Raw genomic sequence first — 17,782 nt, 5'->3', positions numbered from 1 at the left:
ACCCTTTCTCAATTCCTGACTCATAAAATCATCATCAAAATCAAATGGTTGTTTTAAACCTCTAAGTTTTAGAGTGGTTTGCTAAAACAAATGGATAAACTAAAAGATGATTCCTTTTATATTATTGAAAGCTCAGCTTTAAATTAACTTTTAAAGTGAGGGGAAATTAAGCATAAATTGGATTTTTTTTCCTGTAGACTAGTGCATTAATATTATAAGAATTATTGCCTTTTTTTTGAGAATTATTGCCTTTTTACCTAAATTTGACTTCACTTTTCCTTATCTTCTCTAATCTAGTAAATGAAGACACTAAATTTTAGCCCCTAGCAGAGAACATATTATCATAGCTCTGCTGCAGGGCTGGTTGACAGCAGCACTGGCAAGAAAGGCACAGCCCCAAGAGCCCTTATTAGGTTTCACTGACAAAAAGAAGAGGGCACGTGTTGAAGTGTCAGAATTATATAACTTCAGAGATGGCCTAAGGAAAAAAAAAAAACACAACCCTGTGGAAGGTTGGCATAGACAGAGCCATTGATATGTTTAACGATATTTATTGGGTCTAGACCTTGTGCCAGAAAATCAGAGACACACACCAAAAAGACCCCCACTCCTGCCTTCAAGGAGTTTGTTTACCTGCTAGGTGAAGAGACAGGCAGGTAACAATTACATTACTATGTAATAAATCCAAAAATCAAAGTGTGGGCCCAGTAAAGCAAGATGAAAGAACAGAGAGTCTAGTGTCCATTAAATTGGGTCGAATGATAGGAAGTTGCCAATGTTCAACTGGCTTTGATCTACAAATATGGTCATTTCTTACAGTTTCACCTAATAGTTTGGTATATATCTAGGACACAGTGTGAATGGGGAGAATGTTGGACAATAAGGTTGGAAAGATAAAGGGGGCCATTTCAGATTCAAAAACAAAACCCAAGGTTCCATGATGTCAAGCTAATTAGGTTGCTTTTCATACTGGAGGAGATGTTAAGTCTTGTAAGAAGAATAATAGTGGGAAACTCTTGGAAAAACCACCTTTTCTTGTGGCTCACTTAAAACGAAAAGAGTCTTTGTCTTTTAGAGAGAGATTCTCAAATATTTATGGATGAAATGATACAATGTCTATAATCTTCTTCAACATAAGGCCACGGATAGGGGCAATTGATGGAAGCAGAGATGAAATGAGACTGGCAATGAGTCTGACCACTGTTGAAACTGGGGCCATGGGTACATGGGGTTCATTAGACATGCTGTCTTCTTTTGTATATGTTTTTAACTTGCCATAATAAAAAATAAAAATAAACACATACAGAAAAGGAAACTATAAAAAGGAAGGAGGAAAATAAAGAAAAAAAAAGAAAGAAGATACCCTTGTTGCAGTATGGATCAATTTTGTGCATGTTGGGGGTTGTATTAGTTTCCTAGGGCTGCCATAAAAAAATTAGCACTAACTTCACAACTTAAAACAACACACATCTATTCTCTCGTGGTTCTTGAGGCCACAAGTCCAAACCAAGGTACCAGCAGGGCCACACTCACTCCAAAGGCTTTAGAAAAAAATCCTTCCTTGCCTCTTCCAGTTCCCAGTGACTCCAGATATTCCTTGGCTTGTGGACACATCACTCCAGTCTCTACCTCTGTTTCTTATCATCTTGCCCACTGTTTTTGTGCCCTCTTCTCTTCTTATAAGGACACCAGTCATTAGACTTAGGGCTCACTTCAAATCTAGTACGAGGTTATCTCAAGATCCTCAACCCTATTTCCAAGAAAGGTCACATTCTGAGGTTCCAGATGAACATGAATTGACAGGGTTGGGGGGACACACATTTCAACCCATTACAGGGGTATATATTGAAAGTAAAACTGAAACTGGAGATAGGAGGGAGAATTAGAAAACCAATGAGTAATAAAGTTCAGAAATAAGGAAAGCCAGAACTAAGATATTGCCCCTGGGGATTCATTTAAGTTTTACATGCAGATACATACACCATAGTTGTCAATACAGGTAGTAAGTTAATGGCTGAGATAAGTTCATGAAGCAGCAGGAAGCCAAAGGGAATCCCAGAGTGGACTGGAGGAGGCGGTTGGGTTGGTTAGAGAAGGTTTCCAAGGGATCAAGTGTAGACAGGCAAGGGAGGAGGAGGAGGCTTCACTCCAGAGAACAGCTAGAATAAAGACATAGAAGGGGAAATCAGGGCAATGCCATGTGGAGAAAACTATAAGCAATTTGGCGGTGTTGGACTGTAAAATGCAAGGCAAGGGGAAGCAAAAGAAGAGGCTAAAGCAGTAGGCAGGGGCTAGATCAAGGACAGCTATGAAAGCCATCCCAGTGAATCGGGCCTTTTCTTGTTGGTTCTGTGGAGCCATTTCAGGGTTTAAGCAAGGGAGTCACATGGCCACATTTTTCTTTGAACAACTCACCCGGCAAGCAGAATTAAGGGCGGTTTGGAGGCAGAAAGCTTAATTAGGATGCATTTGTGATCCAGGCAAGAACAATTAGGTCTTGAACTAGGACAGTCATCATAGATTCAGAGAGGAGAGTAGGGATCAAGGAATAAAAGAGACAGAATGTGGCAATTCATGGAATATTGGGGGTTAGGTAAGGGAAGAATCAAGGCCATCTACCAGAATGTATGATGAATGATGGTAATGTCACCCACTGAAACAGAGAATATAGGAGCTGGTTTGCAGTACAGATGATTGTGAGTTTATTTTATAATATTTTGAGTTTGTGGTACCTGTGGTACATGTAGGAGAGGTAGCCAGCAGGCAGGTATAAATACACAAGCATGAAATTTGAAGAAAGGATCAAGGTTAGAAATACAGATGTATAACACATCAGGATATTAAAAGGAGTCAAAACTGTAGGAGTAGCTAAGATTTCCAAGGTAGAAATTTCAGAATGAGAAGGAAAATGGGCGGGGGTGCCTGGGTGGCTCAGTTAGTTAAGCATCTGCCTTTGACTCAGGTCGTGATCCCAGGGTCCTGGGATCGAGCCCTGCATCAGGCTCCCTGCTCAGCGGGGAGCCTGCTTCTCCCTCTCCCACTTGTCCTACTTATGTTCTCTCTCTGTCAAATAAATAAAATATTTTTAAAAAGAAGGAAAATAGGCTAAGGATGGAATATAATATTCAACAGAGACATATATAAAGACAATATACAATAAAGATGGCACCACAAGTAAATGGGAAACTGAAAGCTGTTTAATGATGATATTAGGGGGAAAATGGCTCACTGATGAAGAAAAATAAAACTGTACTAATACATACACAAAGATTGATAAATAAACATGAAATGTTCAACTATAAACTTAATAGATGAAAAAGTAAGGAAATCTCTATGAATTAAGAGTAGAGAGCTTCTTAAAGAAAACTTCAAAAGCATAAACCATAAGACAAAGCAAGTTGATTAATTTCATTTAAGGGCATCTATCCAATGAAGAACAGCATGAACAACATCAATGAACAAATAACAAAATGGAAGATATGTGCAGTGTTGAAAGCTGACAAAGAAGGAATATCCAACATTTTCAAGAAATTCCCAAAAATGAATTAGAAAAAGGCAATAACTTATAGAAATCAAAAGCCAAGGCCCAATTAACAATATGAAGAGATGTATAAACCCATTAGTAACCAGAGAAATGCAAATCAATACAACATTGCTCTATGGCTTGACAATCATTGGCAACAATAAAAAAGCTGGATAATGCCCAGAAAAGTAGGCTACAGAGACACAGGGATCCTCATGCACCGTCGATAGCGTGACCTGGTGAACCTATTTTCTATGGCCATCCAGCAGAACTTTGCCAAATTATACAATTTAGTCAACTTGTATAAGACTACTCAACTAATCAAGACTCCTATGAAGTGCATACTATTTGACTCATACATTACTCTTCAGGAATAATTCTGTGGAGGAAGTAAGAACCTAACAAGTGTTAAAAGTTGTGATTTAAGAATAGTCACTACAGCATCATTGATAATAGAAAATTAGTAAAGCCTTAAATGTCCATCAATGGGCACCTGTTAATTATAAAGTACTCATAAACAAAAAATACATTTAGCTTGAAGGTGAAAGCACAACTTAGTCAAAGCAATTTGACCAGTCCAGATTCCCACACTTTAGTTATGGTAGAACTGTGGCAGGAGTCACCAAATTTTTTTTGTAAAGAAACAGAAAATACATATTCCAGGCTTTGCAGGCGTATGGTCTCTATCACAAGCACTCAACTTTGCCATTGTAGTATGAAAGCAGCCACAAATAATACATAAATAAATAGACATTTATTTCCAATAAAACGTTATTTATAAAAAAAAAAAACAGGTAGAGGGGGATCCCTGGGTGGCTCAGTGGTTTAGCGCCTGCCTTTGGCCCAGGGCGCGATCCTGGAGTCCCGGGATCGAGTTCCGCGTCGGGCTCCTGGCATGGAGCCTGCTTCTCCCTCTGCCTGTGTCTCTGCCTCTCTCTCTATCATGAATAAATAAATAAATAAATAAATAAATAAATAAATAAATAAATAAATAAATAAATATTTTAAAAAAAGAAACAGGTAGCAGGCTGGATCTGGCCCATGGCTATGGTTTGTCGACCCTTAATTCTGGAGGAGAAGGAGATCTTTATAAGTTCTGGTTCTGCAATCAGTTATTAGTCTTGGATAACTTATTTCTTCTATCCTATTTCATCTTATTATCGTGAGGATTAAATAGCATATGTGAGTACAAATTAGCCTCTAAATGGCATAAAAATATAGCTTGCTTTTATCATTTCCAAGTGTTTTTATCATTACATTTACTTCACTCCATCCTTGTGACCTGCCTCTGAAGGTGTTTGATATGCTTTTATCTGCCTGAGAAGTGTGTTAAACATTCACAAATCATTCTACTCAATGCTGGTCTCTGTTCACAGTCTTGTGGCCATGACTTTAATCAAAGTCTTATTTAAAAGTCATCCTCAAAAAAAAAAAAAAGTCATCCTCTTCAGATCATTCCTGGAGGATTCCCATTTTTACAATTTGTAGAGCTATGCAATCATACAGATCCTTATGCTTAGAAGGACCCCATCATGTCTGGTATGGGAGAGGAAAAATAATTTTTTCTCTACCCTCCAGGTTCTTTGTCCAGATCCCCCAAATTAAAAGACAGATTAATAAGAGAAAAACAAATAGAAATTTAATACCATGTATACTTCCTGTATATATTAGACCCAGAAAAACTGAGTAACTCCCCAAAATGGCTCAAGTCACCACTTTAAACATCATCTCCAGCTAAAGACAAAGGGAAAGGGAGGCTGGTTTCAGGAGGTGACCAGGCAAAGGATGGTCATCAAAGGTAAGGTCATTATGCAGATCTAAATCCTTGCCTTCTCCATTGATAAGAGTTTCTAGAGATTAGGTCATCTTCCTGGTACAGGCAGAGAGATACCCTTACAAATGGAAATTTGCCTTATAAATGTAAATATATCTTACAAAAGGGTAACTTTTACTCAGTTTCAGAGCTTCTCCTGAATTTTTGTTTGTTGAAAATAATCAGCTGAAGATAATCTTTATGCCAAAGAGGCATATTTGCAGGTGGCAAATTCTACACCCTTCACTGGTTTAATGTTGTATTGTTTCTGTCTTTAAATTCTTGGTTTTGGGGACGCTCGGTGGCTCAGCGGTTTAGCGCCTGCCTTCGGCCCAGGGTGTGATCCTGGAGTCCCGGGATCGAGTCCCACATCAGGCTCCCTGCAAGGGGCCTGCTTCTCCCTCTGACTGTGTCTCTGGCTCTCTCTGTGTGTCTCTCATGAATGGATGAATAAAATCTTTAAAAAAAATAAATCAATCCTTGGTTTTTGAACAAGGGGCCCTGCATTTTCACAAACTATGTAGCTAGTCCTGCTCATACACACCAGGAAGAAAAACTAACTTCCCATTTCACATTTGTAACACCTTCAAAGGATGCCTGGGTGGCTCAGAGGTTTAGTGCCTGCCTTTAGCCCTAGGCGTGTTCCTGGAGTCTCAGGATCGAGTCCCACATCAGGCTCTCTTCATGGAGCCTGCTTCTCCCTCTGCCTGTCTCTGCCTCTCTCTGTGTGTCTCTCATGAATAAATAAGTAAAATAAAATAAAATAAAATAAAAACTTTCAAGCCACAAAATGTTTGATAATAAGAAAACTTAAATGACCTCTATACCTATGTATATAACTCTACAGAAATATTTCCTGTATTCTTTTATCTCTTGAGTCTAATCTGCCTCAAAGAAAAGAAGGAAAACTCTTTAAATTATGTTAGGTTTATGGAACTCACCAAATTGGCAGAAATAAAATAATAGATTACAGATGCTTAGCTATAAATATTAAAGGTTATTTTTGTTTTCTTACTGGAAATATAAAAATACTTGATCCACGAAGGTAATCTTAATAAATATTTTTTACTGTTATGATAGTATTTGAATTTCAAATCAAGTCATAATTATATACTATTTGCATAGCTATAAATAACTTAGCTATTTTGTGGTCAAAATGCAAATACATACTTTTAAAATACTAAATTAAACTTTTCCTAGGAACTCACTTTGCTATTAAGATAGAAAACAAGAGGGTGCTGGTTTGAATGTGAGAGGCTGCAAAATACGTGTAGGGGTTCAGAACAGACTGCTCTCCCAAAATGTGCCACGTTGGCATGTGGATTATCTTGAAGTCGGAAGACACTTAAGACTCTACAGGCTCAAGAGAAACTTTTGCACTCTCGTAACCACACAGAAGCTAGATTGGGGTTTTTTTTCCCCAGAATAAGGGTTATTAACAGAGATCAATTTTATCTGAGTGACCCATCTGTATGATTGGGCAAACATCTAATTACCAAACATCTGCCTTTTTTTTTTTTTTAAATCATCCTATGAGGTGCATTCCTTTCCTTTGAAATCCCAGGCCCTATCCCCTTCTCCTTAGTTCAGAATGACATATGTACCTCATTTTGCCTGTCTTTGGAATTTCCATGTCTAGGTAGATTTCTCAACAATACACCTATTAAATTTGATTTTTCTCCTGTTAATCTGTCTCATGTCAATTTGTTTCTTAGTCCAGCCAGAAGGACCTTTGAGAGGACAAGAATTCTTGCTTCCCAACATACGTAACCCTAAAATATGCCATTTTGGCATGTGGATTATATTGAGTTTAAGGCAATCAAAATCCAGAAGACTCAAGAAACTTTTACCTCTTCCTTAGCTACCTAAAAGAATTTAGATAGGGGGTCTGCCCTGGAAAGAGCTATTACCAGAGAGAACTTTTTACCTGAAAGATCTGTATGGCAGGGCAAACATTTAACGAACATCTGCTCTTATTGGTCTTTGAATTATCCTCCTCCCCTTTGAAGCTCCAGGCCTCTATGCCATTCTTTAGCTCACCTGACTGAGCCTCATTCTAAGCCTCAACAACATTCATTTATTCATCAAACTAATATTTAATCAGCGTGTACTATGTAGCAAATGTCATGCTAGGTACTAGAAGACTTTGCTAAAGAAGACATAGCTCCTGCCTGAAACATTTAATACTCAAGGTGCTAACTTGTCCTTGTGATGGGGGAACAGAGGACTAGCTGAGGACAAAGCACATTGACAAGTCCTTGAAACAGGAGAGTGACATTCCTCTACAGACTCAACTGCCTCATACAAAGTATGACTCAAATGTTCATACTTTGCTAAGGGCAGGAGGCAATCTTAGCCCGACCTCCAGGATCCTGTAAGTCTACTTTAACATATAGAAATTCCTTTAGAAATTTCCTTTATGTCTACCCCCTCAAGATACATGTTGGCAATCATCCTCCAAGCACGTGGCCCACCAAAACACATCTGAAGGGTCTCATGACTCAGGTTTTATTAATAAGTGACCTTTTCCCAACAATAGCTAGCCCCCTCAAGGTCCTGGAAACCTTGCTTTCAAAATTCCTTACAGAGTAAGCTATTCTCAAACCCCTCCCAACTCCCAGGAATATAATCAGCCACCCCTCACAGGCCTGGGGCAGCAGCCCTTCCTGCCCACGGGTCCTGTCCCCATGCTTTAATAAAACCACCACCATTTTGCACAAAAGACATCTCAAGAATTCTTTCTTGGTCGTGGTGGGCTCCAGACCTCACCTATATTCCAAAACTTCATCACTTGGCTCTCATATTCTTATGGAGCTCCTATACATATGCAATTAGTTTTTCTCCTGTTAATCTGTTTTACATCAATAAACCAGACAAAAAAATCTAGGAGGGTAAGGGAAAAATTTTTCCTCCCCAACAAAGCTTCAGTATTTTACTGATACTGTCTGGCACACAGAGGAGCATCAGTTGATTATGTTTGCCCAGAAAGTAAGTGTGAACAATGACTGGTTCTATTTTAGAAGAGAGGAAGCTGCTAGTGGGGGACATAGGCATTGCCTAAGAGTAGCAGCAAGGTCTCAGTGATCTGCCTTTGGTTTCCAAATCACACTGATTCCAGCACTCTACAATTAGATATTCAAAGTAAAAGGAGAAGACCTGCATTGCTTCCTTTAAAGGAGGGCTACTTCTTAGGGATCCCTGGGTGGCTCAGCAGTTTGGTGCCTGCCTTCAGCCCAGGGCATGATCCTGGAGTCCCGGGATCAGTCCCAGGATCGAGTCCCAGGATCAAGTCCCACGTCGGGCTCCCTGCATGGGGCCTGCTTCTCTCTCTGCCTGTGTCTCTGCCTCTCTCTCTCTCTCTTTCATGAATAAATAAAATCTTTTTTATTTTATTTTATTTATTCATTCATGAGAGACACAGGGAGAGAGAGAGAGGCAGAGGGAGAAGCAGGCTCCATGCAGGAAGCCCGACGTGGGACTCGATCCCGGGACTCCAAGATCACAGCCTGGGCTGAAGGCAGGTACTAAACCGCTGAGCCACCCAGGGATCCCCAATAAATAAAATCTTAAAAAAACTAAAGGAGGGCTACTTCTTTATTTATTTATAATGGGGATAAAATGTTCTTTCTTCAAAGGAAGCATATTTAGATACAATGAGCCAATCCACTTTTTGTAAGTAGCTCACAAGTCAAAGGAAGACAAAACAATATGACTTCAATAGTGTTCTATCCAATAACAAAAGTTGTTTAAAATTAAGTTTCTACAGTTAGGTAAGCCAATATTCGCTTGTGATGTAGCCCCAGAAACATTAACACAAGATTCACTCTGGGTTATTTATGAGAAGAATGATCTAACTTAATTACAGCCATTGTATATAAATATGTACATATGCATAAATGCACATGTATACACACACATTCACAAAATATACACACACAGATGCACACACATAGTAGCTGTGAATATTTTAATTTTTCCTGACCATGTTATATAAAAAGCATTTCTCAGTTATGGCTGTTTCTTTACAATTCATAATATTTCTGCTGCTTGCCATATGCATATCCATAAGTAGCATTTCTAAAATTTATATGGGTGTTTCTCTTCTTCCTATTCCAGAATTTTTACCATTTACCTTAAAATGCTAATTCTTTGTGAAAGCACAAATAATGCCCACTTAACTAATTAAAAGCCTTAGCTGATGAAAGGTAATTAGTCTAGAATTTCCTTTTGTATAGCTTTGGATATGGAGGAAGACTCTCAGCAAATGGATTTAAATCAGTTGGCTTTGAATATTTAAAATTTTAGAAAATATTGGAGCATTTAGACCTTGAGATGGATTTGTCCCATCATTTATTTTAGAAATCCAAGTTTCTATGTATCTCATGGTTGGCCATCCTAATGAACTTTTATCTTTCAGGAAAGAAGCTAGTAAGAATGAGTAGCTTTTATCCTGAGTCTGACTTGAGCAGGGAGTCCCTGCTTTCCGAAAAGTCATTTTTATCTGGCATTTTCTTATTTAAACTTTCCATTAACATCTACAGTGTATCATGCTCATTACAAAGACACATAGCTTCTGAGTCTTCAAAAAAAAATTTAATTTTACTGTGTTAGGTGTTTAGTGTTCTATTGGAGTCTAGGCTTTGAAAATTACTATTCTATGTATACCAGAATTCTTGATAATGATAATGTGGCACACATTTGCTAATCATGCCAGATAATAAAGGAATGTTCTATTCCCATAAGAAATTACACAAGACAGCACTCATTTCCATCATGTATGATCAAGGGTAATTTATACAGACTAAATTTTTTTTTTTTTACTCTGGCTCAAAATTAGTTTTAGTGGATGAGGAGCTGATCCATTTCTTTAAATATAGTTTTAACTTATATGTAGTACAGAGTCTATATGAAGAAAACTTTAAAACTACACTGAAGAGCACAAAAAAAGAGAAAATTGGAATCAACTTTAAAATATATGTTTTTTTCAATGGAAAGAGTCAATATGGGCGTGCCTGCGTGGCTCAGTCAGTTGAGTCTCTGCTTCTGCTGGGGTCGTGATCCCTGGGGTCCTGGGATCCAGCCTTGCTTCAGGCTCCCTGCTCAGTGGGGAGTCTGCTTCTCCCTTTCCCTCTGTCCTCTCCCCCCTCATGCACTCTCTTTCTTTCTCTCTCAAATCTTTAAAAAAATCAATATCTTAAAAATATCAATTCTCTACTACTTCTACCAGAAATTAAAGCATGACAAAATTACTATAATGAAAACAGTTTGATTCTGGCACTTAATAGAAAGATCAATGTAACAAAATAGAATATGGAAATAGAGTAAAGCAATTCACAGATTTACTAAACCATAGAAGTAATATTTTATATCAGTGGAGAGAATATGGATTATTCAATAAGTATTAGAACAACAAAATACCTGTCTGGGGAAAAAATAAAATGAATTCATTTCTCATTTCCTACAACAAATATAAATCCAAGATACATTAAAGATACATAAAGATACATTAAATTTAATAAAAATTTTTAAAAATATACATAAAAACTCAAAGTTTTCTTTTTAAAAATCATAATCGTGAGTAGGAATGGATTTTCTAATTAAGATGCAAAAACCTAGATGTCAAAAAACAGTGGCTCTCAACCTTGGCTGCACATTAGAATCAGCTGAGGAACTTGTAAAAAGTTTCAATCCTTGAACTTCATCCCAGAAAAAAATGATTCAGGACCTCTGGGGATGGGGCCTAAATCTCTGTTTTTCTTTTGTTTTTTGTTTGGTTGATTGATTAATTTTTTTTTAATGTTCTGCGGGTGATTCTGATACACGGTTAGACTTGAGAAAATTGCCACAAAATAAAACCTTCAGATTATTCCCATATCACTCTGGAAACTATCTCAGATATTCTTTGCCAAGAGTGGCTCAATTGCCATTTTTATTTTGCAGCTGCCACCCTCTTCTCTCAGAGGCTTGCTGCCTTCTTGGCTTTCACCCACAAACAAAAGGACAGATCCTTTCCATTTTCAGAATGTTGAAAATCTTTTAAGGGTCCCTCAGCAGGGATGCTGGCAGAAAACAGAAGGCATTTTCAAATTGGGTAATGAGAAAAGTTTAATAAAGAGGTTGTATACAGATGGAACCATTCATATCTTGGTTGCAGTGGTGATTACATGAGAATCTACATATGTGATAGAATTTTGTAGGACTATATAAAAAAAGCAGTGAATTTGAAAACTGATGTAATCCCAGTAAGGTATATAGTCCAGTCAATAGTATAATATCAATGTAAATTTTCTTATTTTGATACTCTTTCCTTTGTAAAATGTTATTGATGTGGGAAACAAAGGCAGAAGAAAAATTATTATTTTTTAAAGATTTTATGTATTTATTCATGAGAGAAAGAGAGAGAGAGAGAGAGGCAGAGACACAGGCAGAGGGAGAAGCAGGCTGCATGAAGGAAGCCCGATGTGGGACTCAATCCTGGGACCCCAGAATCACGCCCTGAGCCGAAGGCAGACGCACTCAACCACTGAGCCACCCAGGCATCCCAAAAAATTAAATCTCCTTATTACCTACAGCCCATTGACAAGTTCTTGAAACAGGCAGAGTGACCTTCCTCTAGGGACTTAACTGCCTCAATGTTAATACTTTGCCAAGGGCAAAAGGCAATCTTAGCCCAATCCTCATGATTCTGTAAGCCTACTTTAACATATACAAATTCCTTTAGAAATTTCCTTTATCTCTAAACCCCTCAAGATATGTGTTGACAACCATCCCCCAAGCATATGGCCCACTGATACACATCTGAAGGATCTCATGACTAAGATTTTATTAGACGGTAATAAATGACCCTTTCCCAACAATAGCTAGCCCCCTCAAGGTCCTGGAATCCAAAATTCCTTATGACTTATGCTGTCCCTAACCTCCTCCCAACTTGAAAGGATATAATGAGCCACTCCTCATGACCCCAGTGCAGCTCTTTCTGCCCACAGGTCCTGTCCCTGTGCTTTAATAAAATCATCTTTTTTGCACCAAAGTTGTCTCAAGAATTCTTTCTTGAAGGGGTAGGAAATATCAGAAAGGGAGACAGAACATGAAGACTCCTAACTCTGGGAAACAAACTAGGGGTGGTGGAAGGGGAGGAGGGCGGGGGGTGGGGGTGAATGGGTGACGGGCACTGAGGGGGGCACTTGACAGGATGAGCACTGGGTGTTATTCTGTATGATGGCAAATTGAACACCAATAAAAAATAAATTTATTATTAAAAAAAATTCTTTCTTGGCCATCGGCTTCGAATCCTAATGTCTTTTCCTACATCATTATCGTTGGGGAAAGCTGGGTGAAGGTACACAGAATCTCTCTGTATTATTTTTGCAAGTTCTTGTGAGTCCTAATTTTTCCAAAATAAAGAGTTAAAAAGAGAGACCGTTTATGAAGATATGAGTGAGGAGCAGGAAAATCACACAAGGGATGTTGTAGCAACTCAGAACTCAACAATTGGGCCCAGTTTCCCACTCCCAGGCCTGAAATAAGAGTTGCTGGGGTTGGGGAGAGAGGGAGGGAGGGAGGGAGGGAGGGAGGGAGAGAGAGAGAGAGAGAGAGAGAGAGAGAGAATGAAAAGAAGCTGTATGAAAAGAGCTATCTGAGGGCGCTGTGACCTTGAGACAAGGGATGCCAAGTGGTCTAAGATATGGAATTCATTGAAAGTGGGCCTTGGCTCATTGTCTGAAATTGAGCAAAATTAGTCTGAGGGCATGAGAGGAATTGTAAAGTTTGGAATAGCCACTGGAAGGAAATTCATGAGGCAGGGCAAGATTTTACAAGGAGTCAATCTGGGAAAAGTAAATAATTACCAAAAACATTTGTTATCATCTTTTAAGTAATAATGAATCTCACAAGCATTATATGATTGTATTAGCTGGGACTTTTCAGAGAAACACATTCAATAGGATACATGCACATATAGAAAGATTTATTATAGGGAATTGGCTCATGTGATTCTGGAGTATGAGAAGTCCCAAGATCTGTAGTTGGCAAACTGGAGACCAATGTCTCGGTTCCAGTCTAAGTTTGAAAGCCTGAGAACCGGATGAGCTTCGGGTCCTCGGAGCATCAGGACCGCGCAGCTTGACGCTCGTCCCTGGTGCCTGCGGCATCCTCTGCTTTTTTCCCGGGCAGCCCTATCGGCGGCCAGAAAGTCACCATGTCTATTCTCAAGATCCACGCCAGGGAGATCTTTGACTCTCGCGGGAACCCCACTGTTGAGGTCGACCTCTACACCTCCAAAGGTCTCTTCAGAGCTGCTGTGCCCAGTGGTGCCTCCACTGGTATCTACGAGGCCCTCGAGCTCCTGGACAATGACAAGACATGCTACATGGGGAAAGGTGTCTCAAAGGCTGTTGAGCACATCAATAAAACTATTGCACCTGCCCTGATTAGCAAGAAAGTGAACGTTGTGGAGCAGGAAAAGATTGACAAAGTGATGATCGAGATGGACGGGACAGAGAATAAATCTAAATTTGGTGCAAACGCCATTCTGGGAGTGTCCCTGGGCTGTCTGCAAGGCGAGGGCTGTCGAGAAGGGGGTGGCCCTGTACCACCACGTTGCTGATTTGGCTGGCAATTCTGAAGTTATCCTGCCAGTTCCGGCTTTCAATGTCATCAACGGTGGTTCCCATGCTGGCAACAAGCTGGCCATGCAGGAGTTCATGATCCTTCCTGTTGGTGCAGCGAACTTCAAGGAGGCCATGCGCATCGGAGCAGAGGTTTATCACAACCTGAAGAATGTCATCAAGGAGAAATATGGAAAAGATGCCACCAATGTGGGCGATGAAGGTGGATTTGCTCCTAATATCCTGGAGAACAAAGCAGCTCTGGAACTGCTGAAGAATGCCATCGGGAAGGCTGGCTACACCGATAAGGTGGTCATCGGCATGGACGTAGCTGCTTCCGAGTTCTTCAGGTCTGGGAAGTATGACCTGGACTTCAAGTCCCCTGATGACCCCAGCAGGTACATCACGCCTGACCAGCTGGCTGACCTCTACAAGTCCTTCACCAGGGACTACCCAGTGGTGTCTATCAAAGACCCCTTCAACCAGGATGAACTGGGAAGCTTGGCAGAAGTTCACTGCCAGTGCTGGAATCCAAGTGGTGGGGGACGATCTCACCGTGACCAACCCGAAGCGGATTTCCAAGGCTGTGGGCAAGAAATCGTGCAACTGCCTCCTGCTTAAAGTGAACCAGATTGGCTCTGTGACCAAGTCTCTTCAGGTGTGCAAGCTGGCCCAGTCCAATGGGTGGGGCGTCATGGTGTCGCATCGCTCCGGGGAGACCGAAGATACCTTCATTGCTGACCTGGTGGTGGGACTCTGCACTGGGCAGATCAAGACGGGTGCACCATGCAGATCCGAGTGCTTGGCCAAGTACAACCAGATCCTCAGAATTGAAGAGGAACTGGGTAGAAAGGCCAAGTTTGCTGGCAGAAGCTTCAGAAACCCCCTTGCCAAGTAAGGTCCAGGTGGTGCACCCTGTGGTCCTGAGTCGGCTTGTTAGACCTCTGCTCCCCGGGGCAGCTCGAGGCCCCCAGCCCAAAGTGGCAGGGCCCTGTGCTAGTTAGCTGCCCTCTCCTTTCCCTGTGATGTTCTCAAAGCTTCCTTAGAATTGCTACAGAAGCCAGACTTGACCATCTGGAACCCTGCTGGGAACCCTAGCTCCGTAAACATGTGATTGGTCCAAATCATTGCTTTCTCACCTCACTTCCACCAAGCATCTGGAGCCAGGTCTGTCTATGTAATAATCTCAAGGTGTCCACAGGCAAGATCCCCAGTGGTTTTATGTGCAGAATAAAAAGGCCTCAGTGACCCATAAAAAAAAAAAAAAAAAAAAAGAAGAAGAAAGAAAGAAAGAAAGAAAGAAAGAAAGAAAGAAAGAAAGGAAGAAAGAAAGAAAGAAAGCCTGAGAACCAGTACAGTTGATGGTATAAATTGCAGTCTGAAAGCTGACATACTCAAGAGCCCAAAAAACTGGATGTTTTCATTCAAGTCCAAAGGCCAGAAGGAACTTCCCAGCTCAAAACAGTTGGTTGGCATTTCCTCTTACTTGTGTGAGAGTCAGCCTCTTTGTTCTATTCAGATCTTCAGCTGATTGGATGAGGCCCACTCACATCTGAAGCACAATCTGCTTCAGTCAGTCTGCCAATTCAAAAGTTAATCTCATCAAGAAGTCTCTTCACAGACACACCCAAATATCTGGGCACCTTGTAGCCCAAAGTGACACATACAATTAACCATCACAATTATGAACATACGAATCTTTCTTACCAAGGAGTAACTCATCAGAATAGATAGTTGAAGGCCCCATTACTTTGTTTCACTCATAGTGAGATACTATGAGTAATAAAACTCTTGGATACAGTCACTGACAGAGTCTGATGATAACATTTTTTTTCTTTCATTCACGTTGGCCATCCTTTCCACAAAAGCTAAAAATTAATTGAATTCAAATATATTTTGCCTTGAGTAATAACTTGGAAATGTGCTCACTGGCCTAAGAGGTTCATCTGTGTTTTCAGGTGGCCCCAGCAGGAGTGTACTCATACGTGCATGTTACATTCCAACAGCAATCAACCTGATATAAACCACACAGAGCTCTTAATCTAAGAAGTGGCGACTCAGAGAGGTAACATTCTGGGCACTTATGTTGCCTATGCTTTTGTAAACCAAATGTTACCTTTTTTAGAAGAGTAGGTAGTTGACCTTGAATCCCACTATGCATGCCACAGACTACAACTAAGATAGGATTCTTGATGCTACTGCCACTTTTGCACTCAAGGGGCTATTGCCTTTCTCTTGGATCCTCTATCACCAGGGATGGTAAGCTGAGAGCACACTTAAGATATTTTTGGTATATATAAATAAAAAGGCCAGGTATCTACTATATGCATGGAAAATGTTTTTTTTTCATGTATTTATTCATTTAGTCAACCTGTATTTACTGAGCACCTACGATGCACCTGGAATCATGCCATGTTGATTCCAGAAAGTACAGAAAGTACCAGGAAGCCAGAGCATGTAGGGCCTCCTTCCAGTCCATGGGTATTCAGAGTGGGATAAGAGGCCATATTCAATTACCTTTTTACAAAAAAAAAAAAAAAAAAATCTTATTTTAAAGGTAAAACATAAAATGATTATTTTTAAGATAATAATGTTTAGACAAAGTTTTAAATGAACTGAAGAAATCCACAGTATTTTTCATCTGTGTCCACACCCCAAGGTGACTCCCAATGAGTCCCACCCTTGTATAATCCCTTTACCACCACCCCATTGAGTATGAGTGGGAACTGTCCCTTGCTTCTAATAAACTGAGTATGATGAATGTGCTGGGATGTCACTCTTATGACTACTTTTTGTTACCTAAGAGCCCATCTCAGCAGACTGGAGAGAGAGACTCTCCTGCTGGCCTTGAAGAAGCAGTCACCTTGTAAACTGCCTGTGGAGAGGGCATGGGGCAGGGAACTGCGTGAGGCCTGTAGGAACTGAAGCCAGTCCCCAGCTGATAGTCAGGAAGAAGTTGAGGGTCTCAGTCCTACAACCACAAGGATCTGAATTCTGCCAACAATACATGAGCTTGGAACAGGACCCCAAACTCCAGGGGTTTTTCTTACCAAGGAGTTCTGCACCATCTGACACCTGAATTGCAGCCTAGTAAAACTCTGAGCAGAAAAACTAGTTAGGACCTGGACTACTGATTCTTAGGAACTGAGATAATAAATGTGACTTGTTTTAAGTCCCTATGTTTGTGGTATTTTGCTACAGCAATAGAAAGTGAATATACACTCTAACCTTGGTTTTCTCCTTAAGTTTAAATAAAACTGTTTTTCCAACCTTCCTGGGGCCTGTTCATGAGCTCAGGAATATTAACCAGCTCAGCATCAAAAACCCTCTTGGCTTCTCATAACTTCCAGTTTTCTAGTGAATATTCCTACTGCCACAGAGGTATTGTCATCAAGGAACACTGATGATAGAAGTGGGAGACAGTATCTACCTTTCAGCATTCTTCTATGCAAATATTCTTTTTTTCTTTCTTATCTTCACGTTCTCTGCTTTGATGGCTTTCTTGGTTTTCTTAAAGGAAATCATGTCTGAAATCACTTATGTTGACACTAGGTAAACAGGCCAGTGTTATTCATTTTCAATGAAGACTAGAGTTTATCTGATACACTGTTTGACACAGAACAGGCATATAATACCCCCAGTATGAAACACAGAGTTTTCTAAGAAATAAAACAATGAGATAAATCAGATTGCCCATAAATCATGTGCTGAAGTAATAATCCAGCCAAAGACAGAACTTTTGGAGGATCAAGATTGTAATAACATGAGGGGCATGAAGGTATGGAGTGGGCACTATTAGCGCCCTGCCCAGATCCTGGGTACTGGCTGAGGCATCAGTCT

At 40.1% G+C, this 17,782-nt stretch overlaps 1 pseudogene; it reads left to right on the top strand.

Moving 5' to 3' along the window:
• Positions 1 to 13,451: 13,451 nt before the first annotated feature.
• On the top strand, positions 13,452 to 14,858 carry LOC112919085 (alpha-enolase pseudogene; annotated as a pseudogene).
• The last annotated feature ends 2,924 nt before the right edge of the window (positions 14,859 to 17,782 follow it).

The sequence above is a fragment of the Vulpes vulpes genome, chromosome X, assembly GCF_048418805.1.
Source record: "Vulpes vulpes isolate BD-2025 chromosome X, VulVul3, whole genome shotgun sequence".
NCBI lineage: Eukaryota > Metazoa > Chordata > Mammalia > Carnivora > Canidae > Vulpes > Vulpes vulpes.
The sequence above is the reverse complement of the archived record's forward strand: the minus strand, read 5'-3'. Positions and strand labels throughout refer to the sequence as shown.